General features: G+C 41.7%; 2 long non-coding RNA genes across 2 annotated transcripts; both read left to right on the plus strand.

Annotated features, from left to right (window-relative positions):
- The first annotated feature begins 6262 nt into the window (after positions 1-6262).
- On the plus strand, positions 6263-7334 carry LOC122196267 (uncharacterized). The gene is made up of 2 exons (XR_006187657.2): positions 6263-6917; positions 7126-7334. It is a non-coding gene; the product is annotated as an uncharacterized LOC122196267 (long non-coding RNA).
- Positions 7335-9866: 2532 nt separating this feature from the next.
- LOC122196266 (uncharacterized) lies at positions 9867-11551 on the plus strand. Its single transcript, XR_006187656.2, has 2 exons — positions 9867-11133; positions 11338-11551. It is a non-coding gene; the product is annotated as an uncharacterized LOC122196266 (long non-coding RNA).
- Positions 11552-17286: the final 5735 nt, after the last annotated feature.

Consider the following 17286-nt stretch of genomic DNA (forward strand, 5'->3'; position numbering starts at 1 on the left):
AACCACCGGAATCCCGACCCGGTACCATACTGCTATCATTTTCCTTTCCAGACATATCTTTCACCGAATTCACCGCTGAGACTTAACCTGCTCCTTTCCTGAGTCTAACTCTATTCCCTCCATGCTGACAAGATGACACATCCTTCAGCTTCAGGGCAATTCCCATGAGTTCTCCTCCGCAATCACATATCCATGCTGAACTGGCTCTAGCATCCTCGGGTTGGGAAAACCCGACACACCGACGACACCTCCAAACATCCCCCATGATGATTTACCACTACATACATAATTCCTCGATCAAAACCAAACTGGGAATCCAAGGCTCCACTCTTGTATCCCTTCCGACCTCAGCAGACATTCAACCCGAATGTTTTTTCATACCACCGCCGCAAACACACTGCTCAACAACCATAATTGGAACACCTCAATCATACATCCGTGCTACTGCTTTCACTTCCATGAACTTACACTCCCTTACGGAGCTACCTACATTTCCCTTTCCTTATCCAAGGAAATCTACTTGGCTGCCTTGTCACTACAACAAGTGCCACGGTGCTCACCCAATACTCATTCCATCTCCTCATACAGATCTATCAACGCATGCAGAGTCTTCAGCATGAATGGACTGCCTTACCAGGCCTTCATCCAATTTGGACAACTCTCAGAACCTTCAGCGTGTCTGGAACACCCTCCAGGACCTTCAGCCTGTCTGGACCGTTCTCCGAGCCTTTGGCCTGACTGGTATGCTCATCGGCCTTCAGTCTATCTAGACCTCTCAACTAGTATTTATCATCCCAAATTATCCCTCCTGGAAAACTCTATCATGCATATTGTTCTAGCCCCCTAGGGGCTCCGAACTCTAACTCCATCCTACATACTCAATCCCGGCCTGATCCTAGGCCTTCCGCAAGCAATCTCCCTTTATCCGAAACCCTTGGTCTGTATCCCGCCCCGTTTTCCTGTCACGTACTCATACCAGCCTACGCTCATGGTTGACAGAACCGCTGCTGAATCCCAAACAGCTAATCAACCTCCCATGCTTGTCGATCTTCCGGAGAATTTTCCAATTCACCCCACTTAGAGCACTGACTATCCACCACCGGTCGCCATAACCGACCTCCCTTAACAACCCTTCACAAAATCACATATCAATACTAATCATCTCGGAATCGGAAGAAGCCCGACCTTAAGCTAACCACTCCTCGGACTGCAGATGCTACCCGACACTCAGACGAAAAGCCTGATCTCCCACTAAAAATCCTCATGGATGATAACCAACGAAATTCCCAATATCAAAACCCTCAAGGAACACGAATACCATACCAAAATCACACCACGAGACTAGCAGATAACAATACTCCATAATAATCACAAGATATCAAGATGTCAAGAAAGAAACATACCCGCAGCTGCATCCGGCACTGCCCTGACCTCCTCTGCTGTAAGATGAAAAGCACGACCCTAAGCCCTTGGGGGCTCCGCTCCACCTTGACCTCCACCCGTAATCCTCAAAGTGGCCGATACTGGAGCCTGCACCGGTCCTGCTGCAAGTTGTGGACAGTTGACCCTCAAGTGACCAACCTGATGGCAATGATAACAAATCCTCAAATCCTGAACCGGGGCTGTCTGCCGGCAATCCCTCGCATAGTGCCCCTCCTTTCTGCACTTATGGCATGCACCGCCGGACCTACAAACTCCGGTGTGACCCTTCCCACACTTCCCACAAGCGCGGCTGCTCTGATCTCCCAATCTAGAATCAACGGTCTTGAACCGCTTCGGCGCTGGCTGTGACTGCACCGGAGCCTGCCTCTGCTCTCGCAACTGCAACTCAATCTCCAAATCACGCCGCCTGGTGGCCTCTTGCAATTATAACAAGGTCTCTCACCTCTGTGTAGATACAAACTGCCTGATATCCCTCTTGAGCATGCTCAGATATCGGGACATTTGAGCCTGCTCCGAAGCAAACTCAGGGCAAAACATCGCCCTCTCAGTGAACATCCTGGTGATCTCCGTCACCGACTCTGAATCCTGCTTCAGCTCCAGAAACTCCTGAGCCAATCTCTCCCTCTCAACTCACGGAACATAATGAGTACTGAACATCTCCCTGAACTGATCCCAAGAAACCGCAGCTCGTTGCGCATCAGAATACAATCCCGTGGTCAACCTCCACCAATCCTTCGCCCCGAGCCTCAACAAGTTCAGAGCACACCTCACTCTCTGATTAGCAGGGCATGAGCACGTAAAGAAACACCCCTCCACGTCTGACAACCATCTCATAGCAACAATCGGGTCCTGCACTCCATCGAAGGTAGGGGCTTCGTATTATCGAAGTACCGATACTGAAAACCTCTACCGGCTCCTCCCCTTGCCGTTGCTACAGCCGCTGTAGCCGCCACGGCAGCCGTCTCTGTAAGAGCTGCATAGCGCTCATCAAAATACTCAACCATGGCGGTCTTGATCCACCCAAACAGTTCCGGCAACTCGGCCCGGAACAACGCATCAACCTCATCATGCAAGATCTCACGAATCCTAGCATCCAACTCGTCTGTGCTCATCTGACCAATTACCTCGGGTGGTACTGACCCACCCTGACCGCCCTCTCCTGCTCCCGATCCTGACCCGGATCCACTCCCAGCATGCCTCGTAACCACCATACTAAAAAACACCGCAAGATATAAGATACTTCCCACTAACCCGGGAACCAACCCCCAACCCAACCCTAGAGGTTGTGGCTTCTTTGATACGCGTATGGTTCCTGTGCTTTCAGTAGTACGGGCCCATACTACCTTCCACACCTACCCATATTTATATCAAGTATCACCACAACACCCTAGTGATGAACATACATAACAAGCACTCAACCCTCACTCCTAGAGGAACACTGGGAATCTCCCATGGAAGAAACCCTAGGCTAGCAGGCATCATAAATCAGGAAACATTATCATGAAATCCTGAAGATCCCTAGCCTAGTACTAGCATGTTGTTCTATAATAGCTCAAAAACAAATATCATGTATGGTATTTTTGGGTTACTTATTGGCTCCGGCTGATCGTACCTCTGTGTCCTCCTTTTCTTTATTTTGAAAACCATTTTGAATTCTCTTTTGAAAACTCTCCTTGATTTGAGACTGGATTTACACGAATGGTCCTCCAATTCACTCAAACCAAGGCTCTGATACCAACTTGTAACACTCTAAACATTTCAACCCAGTTTCATTAAGTTATTACAAAAAGGTTTTCAATACAATTATTATTAGAGTCTTCCCATAACCATATCATGGAAGACATAAACATGAGGAGCGGTACGATCACGTCTTTGCCTTGCCACGGTCTCCTGAAAAACCTGAAACATTAAAACCACAATTGTAAGTTCGAAAGCTTAGTAAGATACCCCAAGATACCAACCACATATACCATACACATAACATGTCATATCATAACAGAACATAGAACAACCATGCACTTCGGGTCTACTGTGTGACTGGTCCGTCCTACCGGGCCTTCAGTCCATCTGGTCCACCCTCCGAGTCTAGCCATATACATCGAGTCTACAGTGTGATTGGTCCACCTGCACCGGGCCTTCAATCCACCTGGTCCACTCTCTGAGTCTACAATATGACTGGTCCGCCCGCACCGGGCCTTCAGTCGGCCTGGTCCACTCTCAGAGCCTCGGCACGTCTGGTCCGCCCTCTTGGAGCCTACAGCCTGTCCGGACCGCTCGATGGGCCTTCGGGATAACCGGTCCGCCCTGGGTATGTTGGCCTACAACACAAAGCAGGACCTGCCTCAACGCAACCCCAGTCCAACAACCATGTGCATATAAACATTCAATCATATAACAATTCACATCCAATAAAACTGATCTAGCCGATCACATATCATAACATCATCCTAACCAGGATACCGACCTAACCGGTCACTAGCATAGCATCATCCTATATACAAGGATACCGACCTTAACCAGGTCTAACATATACCATCCTAACTACCAGGATGCAAACATAGCAATGCAACAACATAACAACGATACCCGGATTATAATCCGATAAAGGGTCGGCCTTGGTGCCGTAGACCCTGTCGATATAGTGAGGATAACTCACCTCACAACTGCTGACTGAAAAGACAAGACTGAGCTGCTCCGACCACTAACACGATCTCCACCACCAGCCAACACCAAACCACTGAACTCAAAATAATGCCAACAATTACCAAAATACCCCTGGAAGTCAACTGGTCAACACTTGGACAAAGTCAAAGTCAAAGTCAACCTCCTGACTGACTCTACTCGCCGAGTCCCCATGCTCTGAAACTCCCATAACACGACTCAACTCGCCGAGTCGCCCCAAGACTCGCCGAGTCCCACAACTCTGAGTCTATCCGTAGTCAACTCACCGAGTCATCCCTTGACTCACCGATTCACAACTTGACTAGAAAAAAGGTTAGGACCTCACGACCAAACTCGCCGAGTCCAAGAACAAACTCGCCGAGTCCAAGGCCATCTTCAACCAACTCGCCGAGTTGTTCTTCCAACTCGTCGAGTTCCTGCCCATCTTCATGCAACTCGCCGAGTACACCCTTGTGACTCGCCGAGTACCCCTAGGTCATAATCCATACAGAGGCTTTACAGGCCATGCAGATGATCCAAACAATAGATCTACCCTTCTACAAACCATCCATCACGTAAAGTGGCAAACTTTACGTGAATCCAACGAGATCTAGGCATATAACACTCTAGGGTTAGGGTTTGGGACAAGATGGCTTCACCAATCACTCAAGAACAGGGACTTTTATGCACTCTAGACCTTCTCCATTCCAGATCTGAGGTAGCAACCTCCGATCTAACCTCCAAACTCAAAATATCACTAGATATGCTTTCCAAAAACTCCAAAATGATGAATCTAGATGAATAACAGCCCAATCAACGAAATAATACCTCAAAAGAAAGCTCCAACAGAAGAGTAATCCAAATCCTTGCAAAGCCCCTTGCTCCAAGCCTCTTAGCCTTCAAAGATCTCTTCCACAAACACTCCTTCAAGGCCCCAAAGCTCTCTAATTCACTCACAAACGAATATTAGGGTTTCTAGACTTCAAGGAAGAGTAAAGAGGCTGGGGAGAGGGCATTATGTCCTTTATATAGGGCTCATCCCCTGGAATTAGGTTTTCTTCATACAACACCAACTCGCCGAGTCCAGCCACCGACTCGCTGAGTTGGCCACTTGACACGCGACCAGAATCGCGACCCTACTCGCCGAGTCCAACCATGGACTCGTCGAGTTGACCATTCACAATTTCACTTTGAACCCTGAACTTGCACTCCTAAACTCGGGATGTTACAAAGTATGTTTGACAAGTATGCAAATGTGTAATGTGCTCGCTTTTATAAAAATGAATGTTTCAAATTAATGAACATATGTACATGTATAAACATTGTGTACTTAAACATATAAATAAGCATGCATAATAATAGCTCAAATCCTTGAAATACTATAGAGTTTCATAACGTGCTTGTTATAATATGCAATGTGACATAAAAATCATATAATTTTGTATCATGTAGTATTTGTTGTGTGAATTGGTTATTTCACAATAAAATAACCATAATTTCTATACGAAAAGTTTATAATAGTTTATCCGTAACAATATGTGAAATTGTTAAATAATAATACTTTTGTAAACTAAATTTATTGTATTTTCGTATAAAAAGGAAATTAATTTGATTAAAGAAAATATTTAGGCGCGTGTATTCCCCTGAAATAATTAAAATATTTTAATAGGACCGTAAGCACTCACCCTTGAAGCATGAGTTCCAATCGTTCAAATTCGGTTTCTTTGAGAAGCTTGACGTGAAAAACCGCAAAGTCACATTTCTTAAGCTTTGAAATAATTTTGGGACTGTTTCGTAACAAATTTAAACTATTGGGGGTTGTTGGGTAAACTTAATTAACCAAAATAGGACTGCTTTTGTTAAAATATTTCAAGGGAGGGACTGAAATGGTCTAAATGGGTTTAATGTTTGTGTCTTGGGCTGGTATTGTTAAGAAATCTCCATGGGAGGGGCTGTTTTGAATAAAATGCACCAAAGTTTGGGGAATGGACTCTTTTTTGCAGAAATGGTTCAAGTGACCGTGTATTTTGTTCATTTTACAAATAGAAAATGATTTTAGGGCTTTTATAAAAGGAAATCCTATGGAGGGACCATTTGTGATTAGTGGCCCAAACTTAATCTAATTTAGATTTATTTATGTGCCGTTTCTTTTGTTTGATCGGGCAATGGATGAAGGCGTATGAACCCAAGGCAGCAAAGGAACGGAAGCGTCATTGCAGGTGGAGGAGAAATCGATCACCAACTTAGATTTGGGGGGTTTCGACCCTTGGTTCCTTGCTCGTCGCAGGCCAAAAAGGGGACCGAGGGTGGTTTCGGCGATTTCAGATCGCAGTAAGGGAGGAGTCTCTGGGTCGGCTAGAACGAAGGAAGAAGAAGAATGGAGCAGCAAACTGCCGTCGATTCTCAATGGGTGAAGCTGTGAGGAGGTGAGCGCCTCCGACGTTCGAATGGTCCGAAGAAAAGAGAAGGGACGAAACAGCGAGGCTGCTCTCCTTCTCCGATGTTGAGGTGTGAAGAAGGGAAAGGGAGGCCAGAAGGGTTTCTTCGGTCTCGGTAGGTGCAGCAAGGGCTGCTCAAGCAGTTCCCAGCTGTTTCTCCTTCGATTCCGGTAGCGGATGCGAAGGGGAGGAGGACATTTGGCCCGATGGAACAAGGCAAGTAGAAACAGCAGCTCCGGTGGGGGTTTTTGGCAGCGGTGCTCGATAGAAGAAGAACGAAGCTGCGGTGGTCGACCGAAGTGCAGATCGGAGTTGTAGGGCGGCAATGGGACGCCTCGGGTTGTGGCAGTCGGCGTTTCCGACTGCTTTTTCGAGGTTTGTTTCTCCCTTTTCTGTTTTTTTTTTTTTTTTTTTGCTTGTTTTAGACAGAAATCAATGGGTTTTGGTGTGTGTTTGGCTTGATTATCCACAGAAATCGATGGGTATACATCAATAGATTTAGGGATGTGTTTTGGTTGCTTGAAATTTGAAAGGAAGAAAATGAAGTATAAAAAAAACGTATTGTTGTTCTTCCTTTTTGCAGGTGTACATGAGATCAAGAACAAAGTGTTCTTGGCTGAAAAACAAAGGTGTAGGCAGAAGGGTCGATCAACGTGGGGTGTTTGTTTGACAGTAATTGATAAATGGAATGGACGATTGTGTTGCTTGATTTTATCATTATTAGTTTGTAGTTGAGTTTGAGTGTTCACTTTAGCATTGTACAAGTTTTGTTTGAGTGTAATTGTTAGATAATTATGGACCTCAATATATATATATATATATATATATATATATATATATATATATATATATATATATATATATATATATATATATATTATCATTAAATCTAGATGTTATGGTAAAAGTATAAATTGTTGATGGACTGATTTATAAAATATTTACTTATCTTTTGGGTTGAGTAACTTGAGTTCACGGTTTGACTCAAAATCTTCAAAATCTCTTCCATCTCTCACATTAAGGTTTATCTCCATCTGTAAATACATGTGATGAGGAGTAGATCTAGACACACGAAATATACTTGTAAATTCGTTTAGGGTTTGGTGAGGGATTTTAGAGAGAGCTCTTGAGATCAACTGGAAAATCCAACCCAGTTCTTCAAATCGAAGATCATAATAAAATCAGGTATATAATTGTTCTTTAATGTTTAAGTTTTCTATTAATCAAATTCGAGATTAAGGATCCATAGTTTATGCTTCCGTATTTATGTTTTGGTTATGAAAGTAACCAACAATTGGTATCAAAGCCAACTCGAATATGTTACTAGAAATCTTTTTAACGATTGGTTTCGAAACTCCAAGATGTTTTGAAATAAACGTATCTGTTAATCATTTTTGAGTTTAAGATCTCTGAAATTGGTCCTCGATGAAACATACTTGTTTATCTCTCATGCGCTAAAATCACCATCACGTGACTAAAGGGGTTTATTTTCTACACTGTATCAAGATTGCAATTTTTTATTGCTTTCAGTATTTAATATATACTCCATACTGTTTCAAAGGTATATCATAGTGTATTGTTGAATATTACAAATTCTTGCCCCTGCGTACACCTTCAATTACAACCAAAGAGTTAATATTTATATTTGTTTTAAACACATATTTGTTTATTTGATTTTGTAATTGACCATAACAAGTCGAGATTTAATGATTTGGTTTAATTCTGGATGATCGGTTGTGTTGGAGGATTTATTGTTTGAATAAATTTGGTTTAATTATTTTCAAACAATTTAAAGTTATGCAGATTCGGAAGTCATGATTTTTTTTAACCCCACAAAATTCTAATTCGGTGTTTCTACTTTGGTTTTGACATTACATGATATTATGGATGTTTTCTTATACTATTGGTTTCATAATAATATATTTAAAAATGAAATTTTCGGCCTTTATTTTTGGGATATTACAATACCGTAAGTGTGCGATTACCTAGAAGTATTTCCAGAAGATCTATCTGACATACCTCCAGTCATAAAGGTCGAATTCTGAATCGACCTAATCTAGGGTACAACATCTGTGAAAGATCTCCTTATTATCTGGTTCCATCATAAATGCAAGAACTATCTAGTCAACTTCAAGAACTTCTTAACAAAGGCTTTATCCAACCAAGCTTCTCTCCATGAGGAGCTTTGATATTGTTGTCAAATAGAAGGATGTATTGTTCAGGATATGCATCAACTATCGAGAGTTGAGCAAACTCGTCATCAAGAACCGATATCCTCTCTCGAGGATCAATGACCTGTTCGACCAACTACGAGGATCCCGTTACTACTCTAAGAGTGATCTAAGATCCAACTATCATCAACTCATAATGCAAGAAGCAGACATTCCAAATACAACACTTAGAACTCGGTACAATCACTTATAGTTTCTGGTTATGCCATTCAGTCTAACCAACAACGCTAACTGAAGTACGCATAAACTATTAGTGATTGTACTAAGTCCTAAATGTTGTGAATAACTCCTAGCCTTAACTTAATTGTGATTTAGTCACTAGGCATAAGGAATATCATTGTATGAGGTTTATAAAAGCCGAGTATGTTTGACATGTATGCAAAAGTGTAATGTGCTCGCTTTTATAAAAATGAATGTTTCAAATTAATGAACATATGTACATGTATAAACGTTTGGTACTTAAACATATAAATAAACATGCATCATAATAGCTCAGGTCCTTGAAATACTACATAGTTTTCATAACGTGATTTCTGTAATATGTAATATCACATAAAATCATATAATTTTGTATCATGTAGTATTTGTTAGGAGTGACAATCGATGTAACGACATGACAAAAATACACGACACGAAACGAAATTGAAATTCGAATTCGTTTCCGTGTCATGTTTATGTCAGGTGTAAAAAACACGACGTCGTGTCGTGTTGTGTTCGTGTTCAAAATTTGACACGAAGTTGACACAATTTAACATTTTTTGTCATGTTTGTCATGTTTTTCGTGTTATGTATGAATAAATATTAATTAAATACATTAATTTTTATTTCATGTTATCTTGTCGTGTTGTGTTTGTCGTTTATTAATCGGTTTGTTTTCGTGTTAGTTCAAAAAAACCTGAGGTCGTCTCGTGTCGTGTTCGTGTTACATAAAACTTTGTCGTATCGTGTCGTGTCGTGTCAGACAAAAACACGACACGATGGCCCGATTTGCCACCCCTAGTATTTGTTGTGTGAATTTGTTATTTCATGATAAATTAAACATAATACATATACGAAAAGTTTATACTAGTTTATTCGTAACAATATGAGAAATTGTTAAATAATAATATTTTTGTAAACAACATTTATTATATTTTCGTGTATAAAGGAAATTGATTTGTATATAGAAAATATTTAGGCACATCTATTCCCCTGAAATATTTAAAATATTAAAAAGGGGCAGTAGACACTCACCCTTGAAACGTGAGTTCCAAGCGTTCGAATTCGGTTTCTTTGAGAAGCTTGACGTTAAAAACCGCAAAGTCACATTTCTTAAGCTTTTGAAATATTTTTGGGACTGTTTCGTAACGAATTTAAACTATTGGGGGTTGTTGGGTAAACTTAATTAACCAAAATAGGACTGCTTTGGTTAAAATATTTCAAGGGAGGGACTGAAATGGTTGAAATGGGTTTAAGGTTTGAGTCATGGGCTGGTATTGTTAAGACATCTCCATGGGAGGGGATGTTTTGAATAAAATACACCAAAGTTTGGGGAATGGACTCATTTTTGCACAAATGGTTCAAGTGAGGGCGTATTTTGCTCATTTTACAAATATAAAATGATTTTAGGGCTTTTATAAAAGGAAATCTTATGGAGGGACCATTTTTTATTAGTGGCCCAAAACTTAATGTAATTTAGGGTTTTATGTCCCGTCTCTTTTGTTTGATCGGGCAATGGATGAAGGCGAATGAACCCAAGGCAGCAAAAGAACGGAAGCGTCATTGCAGGTGGAGGAGAAATCGATCACCAACTTAGATTTGGGGGGTTTCGACCCTTGGTTCCTTGCTCGTCGCAGGCCAAAAAGGGGACCGAGGGTGGTATCGTCGATTGCAGATCGCAGTAAGGGAGGAGTCTCCGGGTCGGCTAGAGCGAAGGAAGAAGAAGAATGGAGCAGCAAGCTGCCGTCGGTTCTCAATGGGTGAAGCTGTGAGGAGGTGAGCGCCTCCGACGTTCGAATGGTCCGAAGAAAAGAGAAGGGACGAAACAGCGAGGCTGCTCTCCTTCACCGATGTTGAGGTGTGAAAGGGGAAAGGGAGGCCAGAAGGGTTTCGTCGGTCTCGGTAGGTGCAACAAGGGTTGCTCAAGCAGTTCCCGGCTGCTTCTCCTACGATTCCTGTAGCGTATGCGAAGGGGAGGAGGACATTTGGCCCGATGGAGCAAGGCAAGTAGAAACAGCAGCTCCGGTGGGGGGTTTGGCAGCGGTGCTCGATAGAAGAAGAACGAAGCTGCGGTGGTCTTCGGTGGGTGAAGATGGGAGTTGTAGGGCGGCAGTGGGTCGCATGGGGTTGTGGCAGTCGGCGTTTCCGACTGCTTTTTCGAGGTTTGTATCTCCCTTTTTTTTCTTTTTTCTTTTTTGCTTGTTTTAGACAGAAATCAATGGGTTTTGGTGTGTGTTTGGCTTGATTTTCCACAGAAATCGATGGGTATATATCAATAGATTTAGGTGGGTGTTTTGGTTGCTTGAAATTTTACAGAAAGAAAATGAAGTATAAAAAAAACTTATTGTTGTTCTTCTTGTTTGAAGGTGTACATGAGATCAAGAACAAAGTATTTTTCTCTGAAAAACAAAGGTCGAGGCAGAATGGTCGATCAACGAGGGGTGTTTGTTTGACAGTAATTGATAAACGGAATGGACGATTGTGTTGTTTGATTTTATCATTATCAGTTTGTGGTTGAGTTTGAGTGTTCACTTTAGCATTGTACAGGTTTCGTTTGAGTGTAGTTTTGGGTTGAAGAAATTGTGCAAGTAATCTTCAAATCCGTTTACTTGTTCCTTTTTGATGTGAGAACAACGAAGAAGAATGCTGAAGACGTGATCTGGTGACTTCTGTTTCATATGACAGCTCATATTTTCTTTGCATGGATTGATTTTAAAAATAAATTTTGTTTCTCTTGTGTGAAGTTTGGTTTGAATATATATTCGTTTAGGATTTTCTAAACAGTTCTCATATATATATATATATATATATATATATATATATATATATAGAGAGAGAGAGAGAGAGAGAGAGAGAGAGAGAGAGTGTGTTAGGTTCAAATGTTTTCACTATCTATTGTGTGCCTGTGTTATTCATTCTGGACCAATCATTTTAATTATTTTAAGAAAATAGTGCCTGTGTTATTCATTTTGGACCAATCATTTTAATTATTTTAAGAAAATAATTAATGTTTATTAAATGCTGAAGATGTAATTAATACCTATTATATCTTCAACATGTAAATCCGCCTGGGAAAGATTCGTTTATGGTGTATGGAGATAAACGCAGAGTGAATTCTGGAATCATTTCATTGATGAAAGCCAGAAAATATTTGACCAAGGGGTGTACATCGTATTTAGCATTCGTGATTGATGCTAAGAAGGAAAAGAAGGTGATGCAGAATATTCCAGTTGTGTGTGATTATCCGGAAGTATTTCCCGAAGATCTTCCTGGATTACCGCCTGATCGACAAGTGGAATTCCGTATTGACTTGTTGCCAGGAACGACGCCAATTGCAAAAGCACCTTATCGATTAGCACCGACGGAGATGAAGGAGCTAATGATGCAACTTCAGGAGTTATTGGACAACGGTTTCATTAGACCTAGTTCATCGCCCTGGGGAGCTCCGGTGTTATTTGTAAAGAAGAAAGATGGAAGTATGAGAATGTGCATTGATTACAGAGAGCTGAACAAGGCAACAATAAAGAATAGATATCCGTTGCCGAGGATTGATGACCTGTTTGATCAATTGCAAGGTTCGAGTTATTTCTCGAAGATCGATCTTAGGTCAGGATATCATCAGCTAAAAGTAAGAGAGCAAGATATCGAGAAGACTGCATTCAGAACAAGATATGGACACTACGAGTTCTTGGTTATGTCGTTTGGACTAACCAATGCCCCAGCAGCGTTCATGGATTTGATGAATAGGGTTTGTAACCCGTTCCTAGATAAATCCGTGATAGTGTTCATAGACGACATTCTGATCTACTCGAAAAGCCAGGAGGAGCATGGCAGGCACTTGCGAGAAGTGTTAGAAGTTTTGAAGAAGGAGAAGCTTTATGCGAAGTTCTCCAAATGTGATTTTTGGATTCGTGAGGTCCAATTCTTGGGTCACGTGGTCAACCAAGAAGGGATAATGGTTGATCCAGCAAAGATCGAAGCTGTGACGAAGTGGGAACAACCGAAAAGTCCCACGGAGATTCGAAGCTTTTTAGGATTAGCCGGATATTACCGAAGGTTTATCCAAGGCTTTTCTTCGATCGTTAGTCCATTGTCAGCTTTGACCCACAAAGGAGCTACTTATGCTTGGGGTGAGAAGCATAAGGAAGCATTTGAGAAGCTAAAGGAGAAGCTATGCGAGGCACCGATACTTTCTCTACCCGATGGAGTTGAAGACTTCGCTGTCTATAGCGATGCGTCTGGGGTTGGATTGGGTTGTGTTTTGACCCAAAGAGAAAAGGTGATAGCATATGCGTCTCGACAGGTGAAAGAGCATGAAAAGAACTACCCGACTCATGATTTGGAGTTGGCAGCGGTAGTTTTCGCTCTGAAAATATGGAGGCATTACCTCTATGGCACAAAGTGCAAACTTTTCACTGATCATAAGAGTCTCCAATACCTCTTTAATCAGAAAGAATTGAATATGAGGCAACGACGCTGGCTAGAATTACTTAAAGACTATGACTGCGAGATACTTTACCACCCCGGTAAAGCTAATGTTGTTGCTGATGCTCTCAGTCGGAAAGTCAATCCTGAAAGGAAAAGGCCAAGAGTGTTGAGAATTGAAGTTGTCTCAACTATTTTGGAAAGTATAAAGAAAGCTCAGAGCGAAGCTTCTGAGAAGAATGACAGAAAGGAGGAACGTTTGGGCAAAACGTTGGTGTTCGGTGTAAACAGTCATGGACTGAAGGTGTTCCAAGATCGGATTTGGATACCTAAGACAGGAGGAGTCAGAGATCTTCTGATGGAAGAAGCTCACAAGACCATGTACTCGATTCATCCGGGTAGCACTAAAATGTATAGGGACCTGAAACCCTACTACTGGTGGCCGACGATGAAGCTTGATGTTGCAAAGTATGTGGCCGAGTGTGTGACTTGTGCGAGAGTCAAGACACAACATCAGAAACCGTACGGGAGTTTAGAACCTTTGCCTGTGCCTATGGGTAAGTGGGAAGACATTGCTATGGATTTTGTCACTAAACTGCCCAGAACAAAGAATGGTCACGACATGATTTGGGTGGTCGTTGATCGATTCACTAAGAGTGCGCATTTCATAGCAGCCAGGGAGAAATGGTCTATGGATAAGCTTGCGAATTCTTATGTGAAGGAAATTGTGAGGCTTCACGGTGTTCCGTTAACGATTGTGTCGGATCGTGATAGCCGTTTCACATCGAGGTTTTGGAAAAGTCTACAAGAGGAATTGGGTACCAAGTTGTGTTTAAGTACAGCTTACCATCCGCAGACTGATGGTCAGAGCGAACGAACGATACAAACACTTGAAGATATGCTGAGAGCATGTACTCTGGAATTCCTAGGTAATTGGGATGAACATTTACCGTTGGTAGAATTCTCCTATAATAATAGTTTCCACTCGAGCATTAAGATGGCACCTTACCAAGCTTTGTATGGACAGAAGTGTCGTACGCCGTCTTGTTGGCTTGAGGCTGGGGAAAAGCAGTTTATGGGACCGGATTTGGTTCATCAAACTGCTGAAAAGTTGAAAATAATTAGGGAAAGAATGTTAGCGGCTCAGGATCGTCAAAAGAGCTATGCTGACAAAAAGCGAAGACCGATGACTTTTGAAGTTGGAGATTCGGTTTTGCTTAAAGTCTCGCCGTGGAAGGGACTTATAAGATTTGGTAAAAGGGGAAAGTTGAGTTCAAGGTTTATTGGACCGTTTAAAGTTCTTCAGAGGATTGGGAACCAAGCTTACAAGCTCGAATTACCCGAAGAACTGAATGGAATTCACAACACTTTTCATGTGTGTTATTTGAGGAAGTTCACGGGAGAAGTTCCCGACATAATTCCAATTTCTGAATTGAGAATTGATGAGAACAAAAGGTTGATTGAAGAACCAGAGGCAATTGTTGACCAAAAGACTAAGAAGTTGCGACGCAAAATGGTTGGGTTAGTGCTTGTCCGATGGAAACACACGAATGGGCCGAATCTCACCTGGGAGACGGAGAGTGACATGATGGGTCGCTATCCACATTTGTTTGTTGATGTGTGATTCCGGGGACGGAATCATTCTAAGGTGGAGAGAATTGTAACGCCTGTGTTTCCGGGCTTGCCATATTTAGCAATATAATAGTCTAGGTTAACCTTTGTAACCCGTTTTGAAATAATAAGAATGTATTATTTGAGTATTATGTGTTTTGTGCTTAATTGCTTAATTATGTGGTCTGATTAATTAAGAATAAAAATAAGCGTCAAAATTTAAGTGTGAAATAAACTTAATATCTTTGGTTAATGTTGTAGTAGTCGAAATGAGGTTTCCGAATATATATAGAACGCCCAAATCTGACTTCGTATGAGGAAGTTATGATTTTTCTAAGATTCGGCTTAGCAGTGCACGACCCGAAACTCGAATTTTAGTTCGAGCGGTTTTTGGCTTACGTGACCTAAATGAGAGTTGAAGGTCTCATTAATAGGAACTCAACGGTAAAAATATGGACGAAAACGGAGTTCGTATGAAGGAGTTACGAATTCTTCGCGGTCATTTAACAGTCTAAACGCCTCCTACTGTTAAATTTGAGATCGGTCAAGATTTAGCCGACGGAGTCTAAACGAAAGTTGTAGATCTTGATTTTACCTACGCGTGGATATAAAGAACTTCAAAAACGGAGCTCGTATGCGAAAGTTATGATTTTTCTAAGTTCGAAGGCTAACACGCGATAGGGGTGACGTGGCACCACCCAGAGTTTGACACGTGGCACCACCAGAAAGCCGCCACATGGGCCAACTCGGCGAGTAGGTGTTCCCTACTCGGCGAGTATGGGCCAACTCGGCGAGTAGGTGTCCCCTACTCGGCGAGTACATCAGATATTTTCACTATAAATAGGATGCGAGGGTTCAGGGTTTATTTGCTCATTTCTTCTCGTCTTTGCGCCGAAGCTCTGCATTTTTACCCCCGAAGCTACCCCGAAGCCCCGGTATCATACTCTAGCCCCGAGGCAAGTCCCGAGATCCCGAAGATCCCGAGAAGCGCGGTTCCCGAGTCGAAGCTCTGCCCGCGAGAAGTTCGATTTTCGAGGAGATCTTCCAGATCTGCTGTGGATTACTACTTCTATAAGCCGTAGTGCTGTCGGATCGTCTTCTGATCAAGTGAGTGTGTAGTTATTTCTTCTAATACAATAATACGAAGTATTTTATATAAAAATACGTGCTATGTGTATATATTTGGTTGTGTTATGTGTGAATGAGTATTCATTCTCTTCTATCTTACAGATCTGCTTATTTCTTTATGAGATATGTGTTATGTGTGTGTGTGCCTCATCTGTTATGTGATATATGTGTTGATTCAAGCATGCTATACAGGTTTTCTTTAAACTATGTATACAAATGTATATTTTTATCTACTAATATGTTGGGTAGAACATGGGTAGATAGTTGGTGTGTAATAAACAGATGAGAGGCCTCGTTGTTGTTGTTGTTGTTGATCTAGTTATTCAGCGGAGTATGGATAACGACCACGGACTCTTTCTAGACAGTCCAGTGGAACGCTAGCAGGTTCATAACCTGTAGGTGTTGTGAACGATGTGTTCACCGGTGTACTCTATCCCCCTCATGGTTGCCTTTAGGATATCTATTGTTGAGGAAACCCCTTCGCAGTGATGTCCGTCCCGATGAAAATCCTAGATTAGGTCCCTTGAGATAGTTGTTTTAGGGACGTAAAGTGAGGATAACGGGAATGGGTAATCGGGATAGTGTTTGGTTGGTGAAATTAAATATAACTTATTTATTGTGGGTTGAAAACCCTATATGCTCACCAGGCTCCCAAGCCTGACCCACTCAGTTTTATTTGTATTACAGGAAGTGGCACAAGGGCGTAAGATGGATGGATCATCTTGTTGTTTTGTTTACAAGTCTGTATATGTATATATTTGTTGAATGACTTGTAATGTTTATCGTTTATGCTTTATGGTCTGTATCGGAACATGACATCCCGAGTTTTGATTATATAATGAAATGCATCTCTTGATGAAATGCTTTGATAAATATTATTTTATCATGTTTTGTTTTGGGAACAAATTCCGCAACTCTTTCAAATCAAAAGGATTTACTCTGAAAATATTTAAAAGCATAAATGAAAATCGGTCTTTTCTGGCCGAGATTTTGGGGATGTCATAGTTGGTATCAGAGCATTAGTTTAAGCGAACTAGGAATTTGTAGGATTTCTAGACTTAAACTTAGAATGCTAAATGTAATGATGAGATGTGTGTCTGTTGGATTTTAGACACGAGCACTAGTTTATTTTAGGAAAGTTGCCTAAAATG

The sequence above is a fragment of the Lactuca sativa genome, chromosome 2, assembly GCF_002870075.4.
Source record: "Lactuca sativa cultivar Salinas chromosome 2, Lsat_Salinas_v11, whole genome shotgun sequence".
Classification (NCBI taxonomy): domain Eukaryota; kingdom Viridiplantae; phylum Streptophyta; class Magnoliopsida; order Asterales; family Asteraceae; genus Lactuca; species Lactuca sativa.